General features: G+C 47.6%; 1 protein-coding gene across 2 annotated transcripts in view; it reads right to left on the bottom strand.

Moving 5' to 3' along the window:
- CD82 (CD82 molecule) overlaps positions 1 to 13,307 on the bottom strand; it is a 38,533-nt gene extending 25,226 nt beyond the window's left edge. Inside the window, exons 1-2 of one of the 2 annotated variants that reach the window (XM_066552477.1) lie at positions 13,213 to 13,251; positions 1,412 to 1,452 (exon numbers count right to left, since the gene is read on the bottom strand). The gene's annotated coding sequence lies outside the window, so the exon portion shown is untranslated. Of the gene's footprint in view, positions 1 to 1,411; positions 1,453 to 13,212 lie in introns of both variants that reach the window. The other variant, XM_066552476.1, reaches the window with a different exon arrangement.
- Between the last annotated feature and the right edge of the window lie 4,540 nt (positions 13,308 to 17,847).

Here is a 17,847-nt window from a genome sequence, read left to right as displayed (position 1 = left end):
ATTAATATACAAAGGCCTTGGACTTTCAGTACACCTGGGAGGTACATCTTGTCTCTGGCAAGCAAATAACCACACAGTTGATGAACGACCCAAGTCTGAATTCACTGAACTTTCCCTAAGCTTCACTGAGATAATACCAGCTGTGTATTGACCTTGAAAACATAAACAAGATTATGTTTGTCATGGAAATTTTCCAAATAGCATCTCTTCACAAGTTATAATGGAAGGATGGAGGGAGAAGCTGGATCCTAAAAATCAAGGTACATATATTACATATTATATATATATATATATAGATAGATATATGTGTGTGTATCTCAGTGATACGGATACACTTTCTTTTTGAAGGAAGGTGTCAGTATAAGATAGAAAAGTATTTCTGCATATTACAAATTTTGAAAACAGAACAAACCAGATCCTCTCTTATTCCACCTACTACTAGAGAGTTTCTTCTGAAGTAATCATCTTCAGTGGTAGAGGAGATGGTCTGAGGGCTAAGCACAGAAAGAGCAGCATAGCTACATCAGCCTGCAAACTGCAGCATCACACTCAATTACCTGCAAACTTTGAACTGCCAGCACAGACATGCACAGTGAGACCCTAACAGCATCTGCAAGACATCTGCAGGACAGAGACTCAAACATGAATGCAGTCCCCCTGCATTTGCTACTCCTGGGGCAAAGGGAGCAGACTACAGCAAGGCAACAGCTGCAGAAGGTACTGCAGAAATACCACTGGAAAGAACTATTCCTGAGAAATAGTTTCTGAGAGAACTTATCAGCTCACAATGCAAAGATAGACTTGCTCCTGGTGCACCTGGTAAGACATGCAGATTTCTGTCTGACTTCCATACTTAATACACTGTTGTGTGAATTATCTGACTAGCAACTGCATTCCCCAGCAAGACCCTGGATTACAAAGCACCTGTAGGACTTCCTACCATGGCATAGATTTTTCAGTGTGCTTTATCACAGCAAGCATGTGTTGTGTATTTTGTAAAAAGGAAATGCGTATTTTAGAAATGTACTTCTGATGCTTAAGGGGAAGTGATCAGATATTTATAAACCACTATCATATCCTTAAAAAGAAACCAAGCCCACAGTTCAGTATCAAAGAGCAGCAGAGTTTTAGAAGCGTCAGTTTTTATCTCTATGTTTACAAGCAATGTAACACATTTTGAGAACATCTGGCCTTCACACTTTAGATTGAAAGCCAACATTTAAGTAGGTCTTCAGTCCCTACAACTGGCAAATTGAGAAAGTTCTTTGCTATTTTCAGCCTACACACTCATGCTTGCACAGCATGACAGTATTTGCAGGACAGCGTTTCTCTGATTTAAGCAAAATTTTCCATACATCAAAACCAGAGATAGAAATCTGCCAAAAATGGGAGGAAAAAACCAATCCCAAACCTGACAAACTGTCCCAGAAGTCATTTGATTCTCCTCTACCCCTACAAAAAAAAAAAAAGTAGAAGAAATTAATCAACTTACCAAAAATAGCAGACAGAAGAAATAGCCAAAAGTAGAGTTTAGTGGACTTTCTCTTTTTAATTACCACGTATTAGAATGTTAGTTGTGCAACAAGCTCTGCAGGTCAGGTCCAGAAAGAGGTCTCCACACTGACTAAAAGCCAGCACACAATGCAGTAAAAATGCAGAGTTTTCACAAAACTGGTTGGGCAACTCTGTCACTTGACTACATTGGCTCTTTAATCGCTTCAACAACGAGACCAGCTCAGCTTTGTTTTCTGCACTTGGAGCTGCCAGGCTGCAAACCTAACCTCTGAAATGGATGTGCCCACCAGCTCCCACTGCCATCTGTCAGTGGCATCAGTGTGTCAGAAGCAGTGCCCCTGCTCTGGCCTGCCCCACACCTTCCCACAGAGGAGCAAAACCTGTGAGCAGGACCTGCACTCCAAACTGCAGCAGGGAGACCAGCACAGACAAGGAGCATTCTGCTTATGCTTACCTGATAAGCCTCTCCCCAGCATGGTTCTGCAGCACAGGGGATGTTTCAAAGTGTTTCCCTGTGCCAGTCATCAGCCTGGAAATCCTAGGTGCAAGTACATGCACAGGACAGGCTCCCCTATCTCCCTTCTCATGCAAGCAATGCCTTGGAGGTCAACAAATCTCCTCCAAGGAGTTGCACAATATCCCTCCCAATGCCACTTGGCTTGAAGACATCTTCCTCAGACTCTGCCAGGGCACCCAAAAGCTACCACAATCCAGGCAGGAAGAAAGCCTTTTTTTCTATTTTATGAAACAGCAACAGAGACTGTGAGACTTAGGTAGGAGCCAGGTAGTAGAACTGATTTTTATCTTTCCTGCTTCCTCCTCCCCCCATAAAATGCAAGAGGTCAAGGTTGAGGACTTTTTATTGTAAAGTTCCCCTTCCAAACAAACTGGTTTTCAGTTGCTTCCATTTCTCAGATGCTAGGGCAAGTAACTAGTGGGTGGTTAGATTCAACACACTTATGACAAACATGTTTCTGAGAAGTTACAGCATCTGCTTGACCTGGGAAATGAGGATTTCCTACTCTTTTTTTCAGGAATTAGCAGGGAAAGTAGTTTTACTTCAAGGGCAGGAAGTTTTCCACAGCTTAGCAACTTGCACAACATTTAAACAAACAACTTCTCTCTCTACCTGCCCTCTGCTTATTGGGCCTTCACACCCCACAGCTCCACAGACAGGTGGGTGGGGCTGAGCAGAGCCTGGGCACCAGCACCTGGCATAGGAAGGAAGCTGAGCTTACCCAGCACCACTGCCAGTAATTGCAAGTTATCCTGGAGTTCATTTCATAGCTGAAGCCACACACCTCTAAGTCCAAGTACTAGAGATTGCCTACTCAGAAGGGCATAGGGCAATGAGCACTCCCTTGTCCTTCTCAGATTAAACCTCGGGAGGAGCTCAGACACCCTGCCAAACTGTTTTGACTCACCAGAGCTATGAAGTCCCTTGCAGCTGACAGCCCACTGGAGAATGGAAGTGTCCTCTGCCATCAGTATTCTCCCCAAGACCTCTCCCCCTAGAGTACATCCACATGCTCTCAAGCGGCAGAAAAAAACCCCAAACCAACAAACAAAGCAAAAACCCAATACCCACCACAGAGCAAACAGAAGAGGCCTCTGGCTTGTTATTCTAAATGACTGTGAAGCTTTAGAATTAAGTAATCTTCCTTGAACAACAGAAGAGACAGGCTAATAGTCTACTATAATCATATCACATGCTTTGTATCAGACTCTTTACTGATAGCAAGGCATTGATCTAAAGAAGCTGAGGCTTTAACCCTTTAGCCCACAGATTAAGTAGAGGCTGGAAGAGTACTGCAAACCCATCATGACTGGAAAGTGAAAAGAAGTCCTACTGGCACAGGAAAGTGACTCAGGCCACAAGGGGATACATCTTTTGTCTTGTTATGGGAAACAGTCCTTTTACTATTTGGAATTTTAGGAAACTTTGGTTTTGCCAAATAAACCTTTTGCTAATATTTAGCTACTTAACCACTCCTGTGCCCCTGCTAGTACATTGGCACTGCCACCTGGGATTCTAGAACAGAAGAGCACAGATCAGCAGCTGTAACAATTGCCCCTCTTCAGCAAGGTCTGCCCCACCATCACCAGGGGCCTCCAATCTGAAGGCCCCCACTGCAGGCTGACAGTACAGCAATCAGAAGTACAGGATTCCTGCTAGATTCTCACACAAAGTACCTCGTGATCTCTCCCAGATTTGCATACCAGGGAAGACAAGGAAGGCAACTCTGCCAAACCATTTGTTACAAGCAGGCAGGGCCAGCTGAGCCTGGGGTCTCCAACCTCAGTGGTACAGAATCACACACACTGTGTGCTGCCACTGTGTGTGGCAGCAGTGACACAGCCATGGAAGGTCACTCCCAGACCCAGCCTCTGCCCCAGAAAAAGCTCTACTTCCACCAGACCAGCCCAGGGTCACAGGAGACCTTGTGCCCTGCTGGAGCATGGTCTGCCCTGCTGACATGGGGAGCATTGTCACAGACAGTCTGAGGATGAGCATTTCACAACATCCTGAGTTTTGTGCCACAGATGCCACTTGACACTACCAAAGGGTACAAATGAAAAGAAAAAGCTGGAACTATAAAAAGCTCCTGAGGAAGAGATTCTGTCTCAAGCAGCCCATTTCCAAAATGATGACATACAGAGGGCAGGAGGGCAAGAAAAGCCCTAAAGTGCAGGACTTTAAATCACAGATATTTTGAGTCACTTCCTGCTACTCAAAAACTTTCACCTCAACCACATTTTCCCTCTCCAACATCATGGTAAATAATACAAATAGTTTCATATTTGTAACTGGCAGTACCCAGCCACAACAGCCAAACCCCTTGCTGCCCTGATCGCTCTGAGGATGCAACACAGAAGCTATTTCAAACCTTGCCCTGGAACAGTCAGTCCCAACAGGGGCTGCTGTACAGTCTCTCAGATGTACAGCAGCATTGTCTAGCACTTTTTCCTTTCACCTTTAGAGAACACTCTCCTCATGCCAAGCTCTTCTGACAGGAGACAGAAAATGGAAAAGAAAGCAACATTGTACAGCAGTAAAGAGCAATGCTGTGAGGAGCAAGAATAACACAGCATGAGCTGTTACAGAAGCTGCAGCGAAGCTGCTTTGTTCCCAGTCTAAGCATTTTAGGAAGTTAAATGCCACAATAAGAAATCTCAGCAAGACCAGGCTGGAAAGCAAAGGGGTCCTCTAGAAAACACTTAGCCAGCTGGAAGAGATACCCAAAAACTTTTGGTTGCCCTTCTTTGAAGATGGTCCTGAACTCCAAGGCAGGCTGCAACACACAGAGGGGTTTTGCTACCCTGATGATTGTAACATTACCATGCAGGTAATCCCAGCAGAGTTAACTGGAGCAATACAAAAACACTGATTAGTGACAGAGCTGCCACTTGCAGTTAAGATCACTCCTCCAACACCACCCCAAAAAAAAGAAAATAATTAATCAATCCTTCTAAGCAATACATGTGTAGGTTCTGGACAGAACTGTTTCAAGCCAAGAAGAACAGACATATGGGATAGGTTCCCTAGGAATTTGGCAGTTAAAAAAGAAGCAAGACTTTGAAAAGCTGGGTCTGTTTTGGGAAAAAGAGGGGCCTCCTTGGAGTCTGCAGACCTATGCACAGTGGTCTGGAAAACGGGTTCAGCTGAACCTAAACCAAGAGAGGCTGGGTGGCCTTTTCTTCCCTGAAAAGGTCTCCTTTTCTATATTTAGAGCATAAATAAAGACTATTTGATGGAGGAATGCTAGAAGAATAAGATGGAAATGAGTAGTTCAGAGGTATTTACTTTAAAATAAGAAAGAACTCAGAATAACTAATTTACAAATAATCCGATGAGCCTCAGTGCAGACATAAATGCTCCCATTTCAGGGGGAAAAAATGCAGGCTGTTCCATCTTTAATCAATAAATCATGATTGAGGCTAAGACTACTTCATAATAGGATTGCAGACACAATTTTTTCTTGCTTGCCTCTGTCCCACTGTATTGTTGTCTTTCCCCTCACAACCCACCTGGTTTTATTTCACATCAGCTCCACAATTTTTAATCAAGCCAAACTCACCAATCCCCTAGAACTACAGCAAGAGGTCTCATGCACGCTTCCTGGGCAGGTTATGGTTGTCACACATGGCTCCCTCTGCCCCCAGCACACACACCCACCCCTTGCTAGTGCAGCAGCTTGAAACCCAGCCCAGCAAAGCCCCATTGCCTGCTCCTCCTCCCACCCATCACAGGGCACCAGGGCTGAGATCCTGGGCACAGGAATAACCTATGGAATAACCATCAGACAGCACCACACAGCTGCTGAGCTGCCTCAGCTCACATATGGCTGCACAGGCTGCTCTTCCTGACAGCAAACACCCTGTGGCAAAGGCTGTCTCTCTTCTGGGCAAACAAGGAGTAACTGCTGGGTTCCCATGGGGTAGCACCAGTGCATGGCCACCTCCTTGTAGACACACTGGTGGGTCTTGCTGGTGGCTGACAGCTGGGATAGGAAGAGGTTTCCTATCTACCTGAAGCTACACAAAGAAGGAACCTAGTGTTTTACTACAGGATCAAGTCTAAATCACTGCCACAACAGCCTTCAAAGCTGCTACACGATGGACTGGTAATGAATGCAAAAACACTCAGGCTCTGAGGCCACCAGCAGGACTGCAGCACCAAATCAAAGAAGCCTTTGAGGTCTTGGATTTGGGAATTAAAGCAGCTTGCCATTCCCCAAAATAGCCCTTCCTTGAAGTAGTCTCTTCTGCCAAGGCAGCAGCCAGTTTGATGCAGTTTTTGACATTAAAAAATTCCCAAGAAGTTTTGGCAATTGCCTTTTTGTCACCTCAGTTTCATTCCAGGAAGCCCTGAGTCAGAATACCTCCCCCAGCGAGAAAGGGCAAGAGGAAACTCTGACGTTTCAGGTCCTCTCACATCAGGCAGGAGAAGCACCAGCAGTTATGGGCATCACCAACCCCTCAGGAGCAGCCAGGACCACCCCAATTATAGCTGCACTTGCACAAGGTGTTCTCAGCCTTGGAGGATCTGGAGCAAAGGAGCTGCTGGGCTCTGTGCACAGGGAGCAGCCATCCCTGCAGCAAGGCCCACTTGGAGGGAAGGGCTAGGGCTCACTAGCAAGGCTGATCTATCACACAGGGCTCCACTCCCCCACACCACCAGCCTGCAGGAACTCCTCTTGTACCTGAAGCCTCTCCCCCCCACTCCTGTGCAGTCAGACAAGTGCAGCAGACCCATGAGAACCAGGGAAGGGCTGTGCCTTTACCTTGTTTCACACGGCTCACCAGGGCCTCTCCACACAGCTGTGGTCTAGCACTGTTCCACAGCAGCTGCTGAGCAGAAGTCCTCTCTAATTAAAAGAGCTTCCTTGGGGAATAGGCAGATTCACTGCACAGCTCAGAGAGCTCTTTAGCTATTCTGTGTGCATAGCTGCAAGCCGGAACCAGAAAGAGACCTGAATGCAAAGAAGAGTCCAGCAGCTTCTCAGACTGTTGGGAAAGTACATGTAGGCAACTGGAGTTTTATCTGGTCCTCCCTCCCCTGAAAGACTCCAGAGATGAGCATAATTAGAATTCCTGCCTGCCTTTTAAGCCCCAGTTTCTTCAACCATGCAGCACAGATCCTGCAGAATAGCTCCCATGTCTGTTTGGTCAGTGCAAAACACAAGACAGCAGCAAGGGCAAACAGCCTTGCTAACCTGCAGGTCAGCACTCTGTCTTCTTAATCTGAGTCCTGTTCTGCTTCTGTGTCTTACAGGGCACCTAGATCCATGACACAATAAAGGGAGTGAGGGGACCAAGACGCTGAGGAAGCACACTGGGAAGTTGAGGACATTCCAGCAAAGCCACTCAGGACTGACTCATTACCAGCAACTTCAATCCACGACAGACACATGACCAATTCCACAGCAGGCAAGAGGACACTTTGTGCCACAGCACCACATGAAAGAAGCCCCAGAACCAATGCAGCCCTAGAGACAGTGTCCTGTTACCACACCACTCAGAACAGCACCTTTTTATGCAAAGAGTACTCTACAAATTAATTTATTACAAGCAGAGAGGAGAGGAGCAGAGTAGTCTGCAAAGCAACTTTAGAAAGCAGCCATAACTCTGGAGATCAAAGTCCAAAAAACCCCTTGACACTCTCACCACTGAATACAGAACTTCTTTTCAATTTCTTTCCACACACATTCCAAGTAATACTAAGTAAGCCATTTGCAAGACAAAAAAGAAATCAGAAAAAAATCATATAGGAAGGGAATAAGACACTCCCAACACAAATATTTTTCCCTCTATTACTAGAACACTTACAAACTGAAATGCCACAAAAGGTATAGAAACCTCCCTAGAAAGGTCTAACTAGACTAAGTTAGTACACATAATCTATTTAATTTAGACTTTGCAATTGATTCCCAACAAAACTGCTTACCATCTACCACAGGAGACATACCAGCTCCAGGCATTAAGGATTTGCATATTCTTATATTATGGGATGACAGTAGCAGCCCTTGAAGTCCTAGTCAAGTGCCAAAAATGCCCTTTCCACACCTGCCCTGCATGCTGTTCCAGAAGCCCAGCACCAATACAGCTTAAGGAGCGGCCCCACAGCAACCCAATGCACGAAACCCCAGAACCAGGTTGCTCAAACCTGTGCCAGTCTGGTGTACCAGCCCAAGAAAAACCAGCATCCTGGAGCAGCTTACTTTAAAACTGGACAGACAAGGTGCTGCATGAAGCCTCTCCTGTAGAGGCAGGAGCTGAGGGCATCACATTCCTCTGTAGTCCCTTGAACCCTCCTGGCAAGGGCACAGAAACCTCATGGATCACAGAGGCAGTGACCCAAGCAAGGTGCTGAAGAAGAATATGTTTAGATCCAGTGACTGTAACCTCTTTTCCAGAACAACTCTAGGAAACAGCCTCCTTCGTTCCCAACAGGTATAGCTACTTTACAGCATGTTCAGTCCCTGCTGTGCAAACCCCTCTGAGATAATTCCTTTCCTTTCCCGAACTACCTCCTTGACAATGGGAACAGGAGGGACCAAGGGCAGCTCCCAACTCCAGCTGTGGGAAGACCAGCTTAGCTCAAAGTGCATGGCTGCAGCTCTGACAGCTCATCTGTTCTTCTGCTTGCATATGAGAGACTGAAGCAGATTTGTTTTGCCTACAAAGGGAACTCCCCATTATATAACTTCAAATCTTCAGGCTGCCGGATATCCTAATGTATACGGTCCATCCCAGATCAGCATTTCTCCAGTACACACGGCCATGGGATTATCATCATACTGGAAGAGATCAGCAATCTGCTTACAGCTCAGTAACAATTCTGTAGTAAAGGGTAAAGCGCTTTCATGATGCACCTGCCTCAAGGCTGTGCTGCAAAGCAACTAAAATCAGCAGCCTAGCAGCATCCTGAACAAATTCCACCAGTACTTCACCTTTTGTGCAAGGTTCTTCCTCTGGTCCTTCTCAGCTCCTGAGCTCCTTAAAGACAGTCAGGGCACTTACCACACCAGCAACTTTCAGATATTAAGTACATGCACTGGACTTTGTTTTGATTTGCTTTTAAATGGTGGTGTCCCAGTAGGTGGTGTCCCAGTTCTGAAGCTCCACCAAGGAGACAAAGAACTAGAGCAGTCAGCCAGACAGCCTGTGCACACACCTCTTCCCACAGGACAAAGCCTGTCCCCAGCTTAGTCTCCTTCCCTTTCTCTCCTGTATTTACTTTGGATGAGCCACAAACCACCCAGCTTCCCTGTGTTCAAAAGGACACGTGGTTGGGTTCAGAGCTGGCAGTCTCCAATCCCTGTTCCCATCCCCACAGGCTACTGTTTTATTCCCTTTTTCTTCTCTGAGCAGCCAGACAGTCCCTTCTGCAGAGCTGCTCACAGTAATGCCTCATCCTTCTTCCAGAAAATTAGTTAGCTCTGAATCTGAGAGTGCACTCAAGAAGTGATTTAAGCAATCTCCACTACACGGTTCCTTTGCTTCACTTATCACCCCATCTAAACTGAAGTCAGCCATTAACTGCTTCAGTGTTTCCAGGCCCTGAGAGCCCAGAGAGCTTTCAGCAAACAGGCTGTGCCATAGCCAACCAGCCGTCAAGGAACTGCTGGCACTGACTGTGCCTCCTGTATTATTCCTTTCACCATGCCAAGACAGCCTGTAATTTTTAGCCTTTCCTCCATTTCATTCCCTCTAAGAATACAGAAGAGCCAAAAAGACACAGAGGTGGTTAGGTAATGATTGCATCTGATTAGACAGTTCTAAAGGAAAGGTGGCTCACTCAGCCATCCCTTCACACGTCTGTCATTAATCAGTAGCCTGTAGAAAGCTCCAATCCCACATTCCTCCAACAGATGCATTAGTGCAAGGACACAGTTTATTTCTTTGCCCATGAAAGCTGACAAGCACATGGTGGTGGGTAGGCTAAAGGGCCCAGCTACCCCTTTGCTGCACAAAAGGACTCCAGGCCTCTGGATGGCACGATCCATGTAGAGAGACAAATGAAGGCAGAGAGAGAGAAGAAGGGGATAAAGATGTCATGCTCCTATTTTAGAGAGGTGAAGTTAAGGCACTCTAGGGTGAATGCCATAATTCTTGGCAGTAATAAGTTAGCTTTGGTGCATGTAAGTTTTTCCACAATGGAAACTGAGGAGTAAGTGCAAGAAGGCTGTGGCTACAATCACCCCTTGTTACACTGGAAATAACTGCTACCTCCTCCAGCCTTCCAAGCTACTCAAACAGAGCCTGAGCCCCGACAGAACCCACCCCCTCTAGCACTTCCCACTCACTGGCCAAGGGAAACCAGACCAGGAAAAAGATGGCTGCCATGCCACAGGCACCATTAAAGTGGAGCAGTGATTACTGCTTCATATAGCACGATCCAAGCCCCCTGGCATTCCCATAACAGACCCTATCCCATCAGTGCCCAAAGGTCTTTGTGGCAATGCTTTTGCCAGTGCTGTGTGCCTCCTGATGCAGCAATGCCAGCAGGCACCAAGAACCACAGCCATGGTTTGAAAAGTGCCCTGAGGCCTGTGGTTATCAGAGGTCTCAAAACTCCCACCTGCATCCCTCTGACTTAAACATCTACTGGATGAACACCTGCAGTCCTGAATAGACCCTTGCTCCTTTACAGCTATGAGACCAGGACACAGAGTGACAGAAGAGTGGTAAAATCTACCCTTGGTTACAGTCAGATGGGAAATTTCATGTGAAACCACCCCTTGCAGTTCAAAGAGCTTGAAGCAGAGCAGTTTGAGTAGCAGGGACAAGAAAACCTCCATGGAGCTGTGGGAAGGCCTCGTTAGAGCATTTCCTGCACCAGCTTACAGTTGTAGGTCACACTACACCTGCCTGTCACCCGAGAACTAAAATAGAGACAATAACAGTAATGAAGAGAGTCCAGATGAGCCACATCATTAAAGCTGCTAAATCCTCTTAAGGGAGGAGCTTCCATGCAGCAGGACAGAGATTGCCCACAGGGAGGGCTCTCTCCTGGCACTCAGCTTGCGTCTTGCTCTGTTTCTGTCACACACAGGTAGGAAGCTGAACAAACACTGCAAGACTTCACCCAGCCCTGCAGCACAGGGAAGAGAATGTCATCTCAGTGGCCCCCAGAGCTCTTGACAAGGATGGAGAAATGCAGCCAAAGAGGGCTTTAGGTCCAAAGAGGCTACACCAAGCAAAGATATTCTGGCAGCAAGATTCTTCTCCAAAAGGGGTGCTAAATGACACAATGTTAGGAGTGAGGTGAGGCTACTCACTCCTCTGAGCCACTCCAAATCCACACACAGGCTTGCAGAGCAGTTGGCAAAGGTTCCTCTCACCTGTGTGAGCTGCCCAGCATGAGCAAGCACCCAAGGATTTTATTTTTTTTGTAAAGAAGCACAACTGCAGCTCTAGGAGTTCTGCTCCCACTAAAGGACCAAAACCAAATGTGAATTTAAAAAAACACCTTACTGTTGCAAGAGGTTCTGCTATGGAACACTGGCAGGTCTTCCGACGCCCTTGCAGTGACACTGCAGAACAGGTCACTGACTGTACCACCCAGTGCCCTTTGCCTCATTAACGCTTTCTTCCCACTTAGTGCTCATGAAGTATTTAGTAAGAGCTGAGTAATTTGTCATTTTTACAATTTGTCATATGCTTGACATCAGCATACAGCAGCACACTACTGAGACTACTCCTCTCACTAGACACCTCCATCTAGATTTTCAGAGCAGTTTCTACACTTTGACCTTGTGGTCCACCAAAATTATTCTAACCACAGGCTTCTCCTTGACAGTTCTCATGCAGTGAGCAAGCTAGCAAGCTTCACAGCAGCAGGCTCACATCTCAGGCCTTGAAGGGGATTTTTCTTAAGCCCAAGACATCTGAGAAAGTAAAAAAAAAAAAACCAACAAAAAACCCATGGAGGGGAAGTATCACTGATGGCAGATTTCAAGACAGCACTCTCCAGTTGTTCACCCTCACTTGCACAGAAGCACACGGGTGTTGTCAGAAGCTAACAACCCAGAGGCCTCACAAGTGGTGGGATGTGTTACATCCCTGTGAACCTCCACCCTCAACAGCAGCTCAAACCTCCAAGAGCAGCTCTTCTCCCCAGCCACTACCTCTGGGAGCACTGCAATAGCACACTGTCCCTCCCTTGCGCAGCTACTAAGTTTCAAGCTCTCATCTTATACACAATATGCCAGAGCTTGTCCAATACATAGGGACACTTTATCCTAAATCAGCTTTACAGTTTACTGAATCCAATATTTAGATCCCAGGATGGTTGGGTTTGGGTTCTTGGTTTCTTATTTTTTTGTACCAAACACCCCATTTTATATGAAAGCATTCACAGCAGAGCTTTAATGCTACAGGGCAGAATCAGCATGCCTGGAGTGCAACAAGCCGCTATCCCCTTACCAACAGATTTGTTACCAGTCACATTGCAAATACAATTCGCATTTAAAGCATCTATCCAGCTGTTGAATTGCAAGCACTACTCTGAACTGCTCACAGGGATCTTAAAAAGGAAGGAAGGAAAAAGGGACACAGCAGGCTGGGCCAGCACCAGATTTCTGTAGTCGTAATAGGGTAAGATCGCTACGGAAGCATCTAATCCACATCTTGGAAATCAATCAAGACAGAGCCGACTGAAGCCAGCTGTATGCCCAGTCTCATCGGCAGGCAGCAGAGGCACTCGGCCGATATCCCCGCACAGCAGCAACCCGCCGGGCCAGCCGGACCCGCTCCTGCGGGCACCGCGTCCGCGGCACCTGGCGCGGTCTCAGGTCGCACACCAGCTCCGCCAGGGGATCGCAGCTCAGACCCCTCTCGAGTGTGGAGGGGCGCGCCTGGGGGCGCCCAGCAGCGGGGACCGGCGCCCCGAGCGGTTCCCCCGGCCCGCACGCAGCCCCGCCGGGAGGGGCGCGGGGGTGCCCGGAGCTGCCGAACCGCAGTGGGGGCTCCCGCCCCGGCCACCAGAAAGCCCCGCAGAACACCCCCGGGAAGTCCCCGCCGGGCACGGCCCCCGTCCCGCCGCGCCGAGACCCCCGGGTCGAAGGGAGCGGGGTGTCCGGGCGCACTGGAGGGAGTCCCGGTCCGCGCCGTCCCGGTCCGCGCCCCCCACCCCGCCCGTGCCGCCCCGCTCCCCGGCCTCTCTGGGGCGGGCGGCCGCAGCGCGCCTACCTGCTCCGCTCGGCGGGCTGGGCACGGCTGAGCTCGCAGAGCACTCCCCCCTCCGCCGATGTGGCCCCCGGGGCGGAGCCGGCGGCTGCGCTGAGCCGGCCCCGGGGCGGACTCTGCCCGGCCCCCGCCGGGCGCTGCGCAAGCCGGCGCCTCGCCGGGGCGCGCCGTGCCCGCGACCGGGAGCTCTTGCAGCGCCCGGCACTGCCAGCTCCGAGCCCGTGCTGCTCGCTCCTCACGCCGAGTCTAGAGTTTCCCACTGCCCACCTGTGAGGCCTCGGCCGCTGCCTCCTCCTCTCCACCCGAGCCCAAGCCAGCCCTCTCCCTGGGGCAGGTGGCCGGGCAGCGCGCTGGGGCCCTTTGCCCTGCTCGCTGCACTTGCCGTGAAGCCGTCTCCTCCCGCGAGCCCCCTGCCTGGCCCGCCAGGTAGGTGCAACAAGCGCACGCACAAGCACCCCTTAAAGCCCTTTAAGGCCGCTCGCAGCTTGGCTGGTGCTGCGAGACGCACGCTGTGGCTCTCTGCCCAGTGAAAGCAAGCCTGATGACCCACCGAAAGATTTTTCCAGTGGGCTATTTCGCTGCCCCGGTGAATCCTGTAAACATCAATCGGGCTGCACATTGTCCCCCCTCCAAACCCCGTTAAGCTCTTGTTTGCCCCAGTGCCTCCAGCACTGTGAAGATGGTGTGGTGTTCGCATGCTGTGGCTGCTGTTTGCTCTGCTGACCAGTGCCACTGCATTGTTTCCATGGCCTTCTCTGTTTTGTGTAGTGTATCCGCTCTGCACAACAGGCAGCAAGCTCAAATCACCAGCTCTTTGTTCTTGGCACGTGGCATAATTAGCCCAATGGGATCCTGCCTCTTCTCTACTGGCAGAATGCAAGTAAAAATAAAAGTGATAAGGCAGTTTAACAGTAACAACGTGATTCTCTGTAAATCCTCATTTCACAGATGCTGAAACCAAACCCATCAAGCAAATCCTAACATGAAGGAAGATCAGGAGGTCTCTCACCCTTCTGAGGAGTAACATTCTTCACCTTCATGTGTTCTGCTGTTCTGGCAGGAGGAGGACCAGCCAACTCATGCAGCTTAAGGTCTCAGTCCTCATTCCTGGGCGCAGCAAAAACCAGTTTGGCTTTTGTGCTGAGACAGGTGTACCATGGCCACCTTACTCTCTCCTAACAAGATGCCTCTTGATCCTCTTTCTGTGTCTGAAGGCTGATCCCTTACTATGCCACCAGGCTTCAAAGAAAATAATTTAAAAGGTCCTTTTCTGGGCTATGCTTTATTCATTGCATTTACTTGACTTTCATTCTGGTATTTAGAGCCCCATCCAGTCCAAACCTTTCCCTGCAGCTCCCAATCATTTCCTCTGGTACCAGGATTGAACACATCCTTCTTCCCTTTTTCAGCAGTGGCGCTCAGCAGCCTTCCCACTAGCCTGTATTTTATCCTGTGGACATATTTTCTGTCAGGATAAGCATGTGGCCACATAATGGGCAAAGCCAGGCCACATAACAAGTCCTCCTTCATTCATGGATGGCGTGAGGCAGGAGGGGCCGTGGGAGGAGGCTGCACCTGGGAGAGCAGGTGACACTTGCTGAGTACCACACACATTATGTGCAGCAGCACCCTGGGCTCCACGTCCTCCTCCGTGCCACCAGCAGGTAGCTGCAGGCTCAGCAGCTGGCATGAGGGCTCTGCTGGGGAGAGGGGATGGAAGTGCAGGTGCTGAGGCAGAAGAGGGACATTAAGGTGGAAGTGAAATTACTTGCTCTGCAAAGGGGCTTTTATGGGTGTGGTCTCACCACCCCTATTTCTGCAGCTGCTCACAGAATACCAGGCTAACCATGGCCTGGAAGCTGTCTGATTTTGCTCAGACTCCTTCCTCATACCAAAAAAATTTGTAAGGACAGTTGTTAGTGTCTAAGACAAGGACAAATTATGCTTGAGAATTATGTGGGGCAATATCTGAAAACTCATTTACAACCAGTCTTGGGGATTGTGTCTTTCTGGAAACCAGCAGCACTCCAGCATCTCTTTTCAAGCAGAATTAAGCTTCATTAAAAACACTTCTATTCTCAAACAAAATATTGAGTACTTTTTCTTTACCTCTTCTCTCTCTGTAGTAGTCTTTGTCTTTAATTCAAACATCTGCTCAGGCTTATGCCTGTACTTTGTAAGCCAGAATGCTTACATATAAAGACACAAATGTCGGTGGGGCAGGTGAAATAGCATCTGCCTGTTCTTATATTTAGTCTTCCTCATCTCTGTGCCAACAGATTATCCAAGCCTACAGGTACTGAGCATGTAGCTTGTTTCTGATTCTTACAAAAATTGTCCTACTTTGAGGAAGGAAGCCTGGGCTCAAAATATTTCCCCCGAGGATTAGTGCAAAGGCTGTTTCTTAAAGAAAATAGGTTTAAAATAAAAAATTATTAAAGGTGCAGTGCAAATGGATTGTGCCAGCAGCTCTGTGCCTGAATTCATTTGTGTCAGAGGCTTTGGGGACAGGATCCATGTTAGCAAGGGCAGTGTGGGAGTACATATGCATCAGTGACTGCATGCCTAACTGGTTATGCTCGAGTGCCACTCGGATATGAACCGGTGAGTCCAGAAAAAGCATTAAGTCTGTACCACTGCATTTGCTGAGAGAAGGGAATAGGTTTTAAAAAAAAGCTTCCAAAGTGCCTGAATTTTATTAGAAAGTCTGACGTGAATCATGCTCTTGAGAAGGCTTGCAACAGGGACTTGGCAGCAGAGGAGAAACAGATCTACTGCGATGTTGTAGCTAAGCTGTGCACAGATGGCAGACTAAAAGCCCAAGTATAAGCAGCATCTTTTACAATGTACACATCAGGCTGGATTCTCAGCTAGTGATTAGACAAAAGTGCTTGTAAGAAAACACTCAGGCTGGAGAAACCCACCATTATGTGGCATGTAAGGCCGAAAACTGAATACCATTTCAAAGGCAGCCAGAGACCAGCCAATGGGTCATTGAGCCAAGCAATCTGTTTTTGCCTTGGGCCATCTTCATTTCAAACACAACAACCATTCCCTGTTAAATGAATACTTTCTTTTTAGGAGGAAATAATCTCTGTACCAAATCAAGTCATGGCCTATTCTGTGGGTAAACAAGGGAAGTCTGCACAGGAGTCCAAGTCCCTGGGATGCAGCTTCATAGAGGTTCTGATTCATTTGTACACAAGGTCTGTTTCCTCAGGCACAAGGGAATACTAATGCTCTGCACAGAGCTGGCTGGCTGTGATTTTATGGCTGCTTGCAGCCTTGCCCAGGGTTGTGAGAAGCTGCACAGTCCCCATTGCTTTGCAATGAAAAACACAAATATGGCATGGGTGGCTGCTAATTCTAGGTGGCTGCTAATGATGGAGGGAGCTACAGCCCCCTCATTCTCTGTAGTAGACCCATGTCTGGCTGGGTAGGGGTCATCCTGGAACTGGATGCAAGCAAGAAACTTGCCACCATTTTAGGTATAGGCAGCTCTTCATATCTCTCTGAAGCTGGGATGAAAGGTCTCAGGGTGGTTTGACTGCAGGCTGCAGAGTGGAAGGTACCAAACTTCTTTTCTTTAGTCTCAGAGGATCTCTGAGAATGAAGGGTTTGAGTTGCAGCTGGCACCGATTGCTGTGCTGTACCAAATACACCAGAAGGAGGAAATTAGTCTTTGGCATTAGGGGGAACAGAGAAACAGGAAGACACGTGGATTTGTAGTGTTTGCATATCTATTTCCCTTAAAAAGTCTTTGAATTGACCTCACATTGCTGTGACTCTAAGAGAGGAAGGATTTCTTTCCTGATAAGGCCAAAACATTGAGTAGTCCAGGTGATATAGAGACAAGGACTGTACTTATCAGTAGAAACTGCCAAACTTAAAAAAAAAAAAAAAAGTTCTTTCAAAGTTGCTTTGACAAGGAGAAGAGACTTCAAAAATAGAGCAAAGAATTGCTGAGGAGGAGGGGGGAGTGTGTTTCTGTTTAAACTCCAAGTTAAAAACAAAATGACCAAACAACGTAGAGTTCATGGTTAGTGTCTGTTTGATAGCACAGTATAAAATAGAAAGAATGCAAAGCACAATCTAAAATTTCAAGACTAATTTGAAGTGTGTTCATGTCACTGTAAGTGGAATCCTCTTTTATTTGTCCCAAGCTGTGATTTAGTATCAGATTAATTATATAGAAAGAATAATGGTTAGAGTGAACAGCCCTAAAAGTGCAGTGGTTGCTGAGGCTTGTGGTGCAAGAGGGGATTATTTTAATTTATATTAAGGAAAGACATGTTTATCAAAAGGTATGTTTTCAGGACTAAAATATTTTTCATATTCTGTGGTTTAGGACTTCGAAGTTCACGGCAGCTTTAGTAAACTGATCTTAGTTTCCTGATGACCAGTTGCCCTCCCCTGGCTGAAATAAGAAATGCAGGCAATTGAAATTTTCCAAAAGTTGGACTTGGATAAGCTAAAAGTAAACTGTTCTGCCAGAGGCATCATATAACTGGGAAGCAGATTTGTCCATTGTTGGGTTATTTTGGATCCTGGTATGGGTCCCTCACAGCTGACTATTACAGAGGTAACTGCACTCCCAAACTTGGTATTTTGTGAGAAAATGTTGATCCCCCTCAATAA

The sequence above is a fragment of the Molothrus aeneus genome, chromosome 6 (genome assembly GCF_037042795.1).
Source record: "Molothrus aeneus isolate 106 chromosome 6, BPBGC_Maene_1.0, whole genome shotgun sequence".
NCBI classification, from domain to species: Eukaryota; Metazoa; Chordata; class Aves; order Passeriformes; family Icteridae; genus Molothrus; species Molothrus aeneus.
This window is presented reverse-complemented; position numbering and strand designations above follow the sequence as displayed.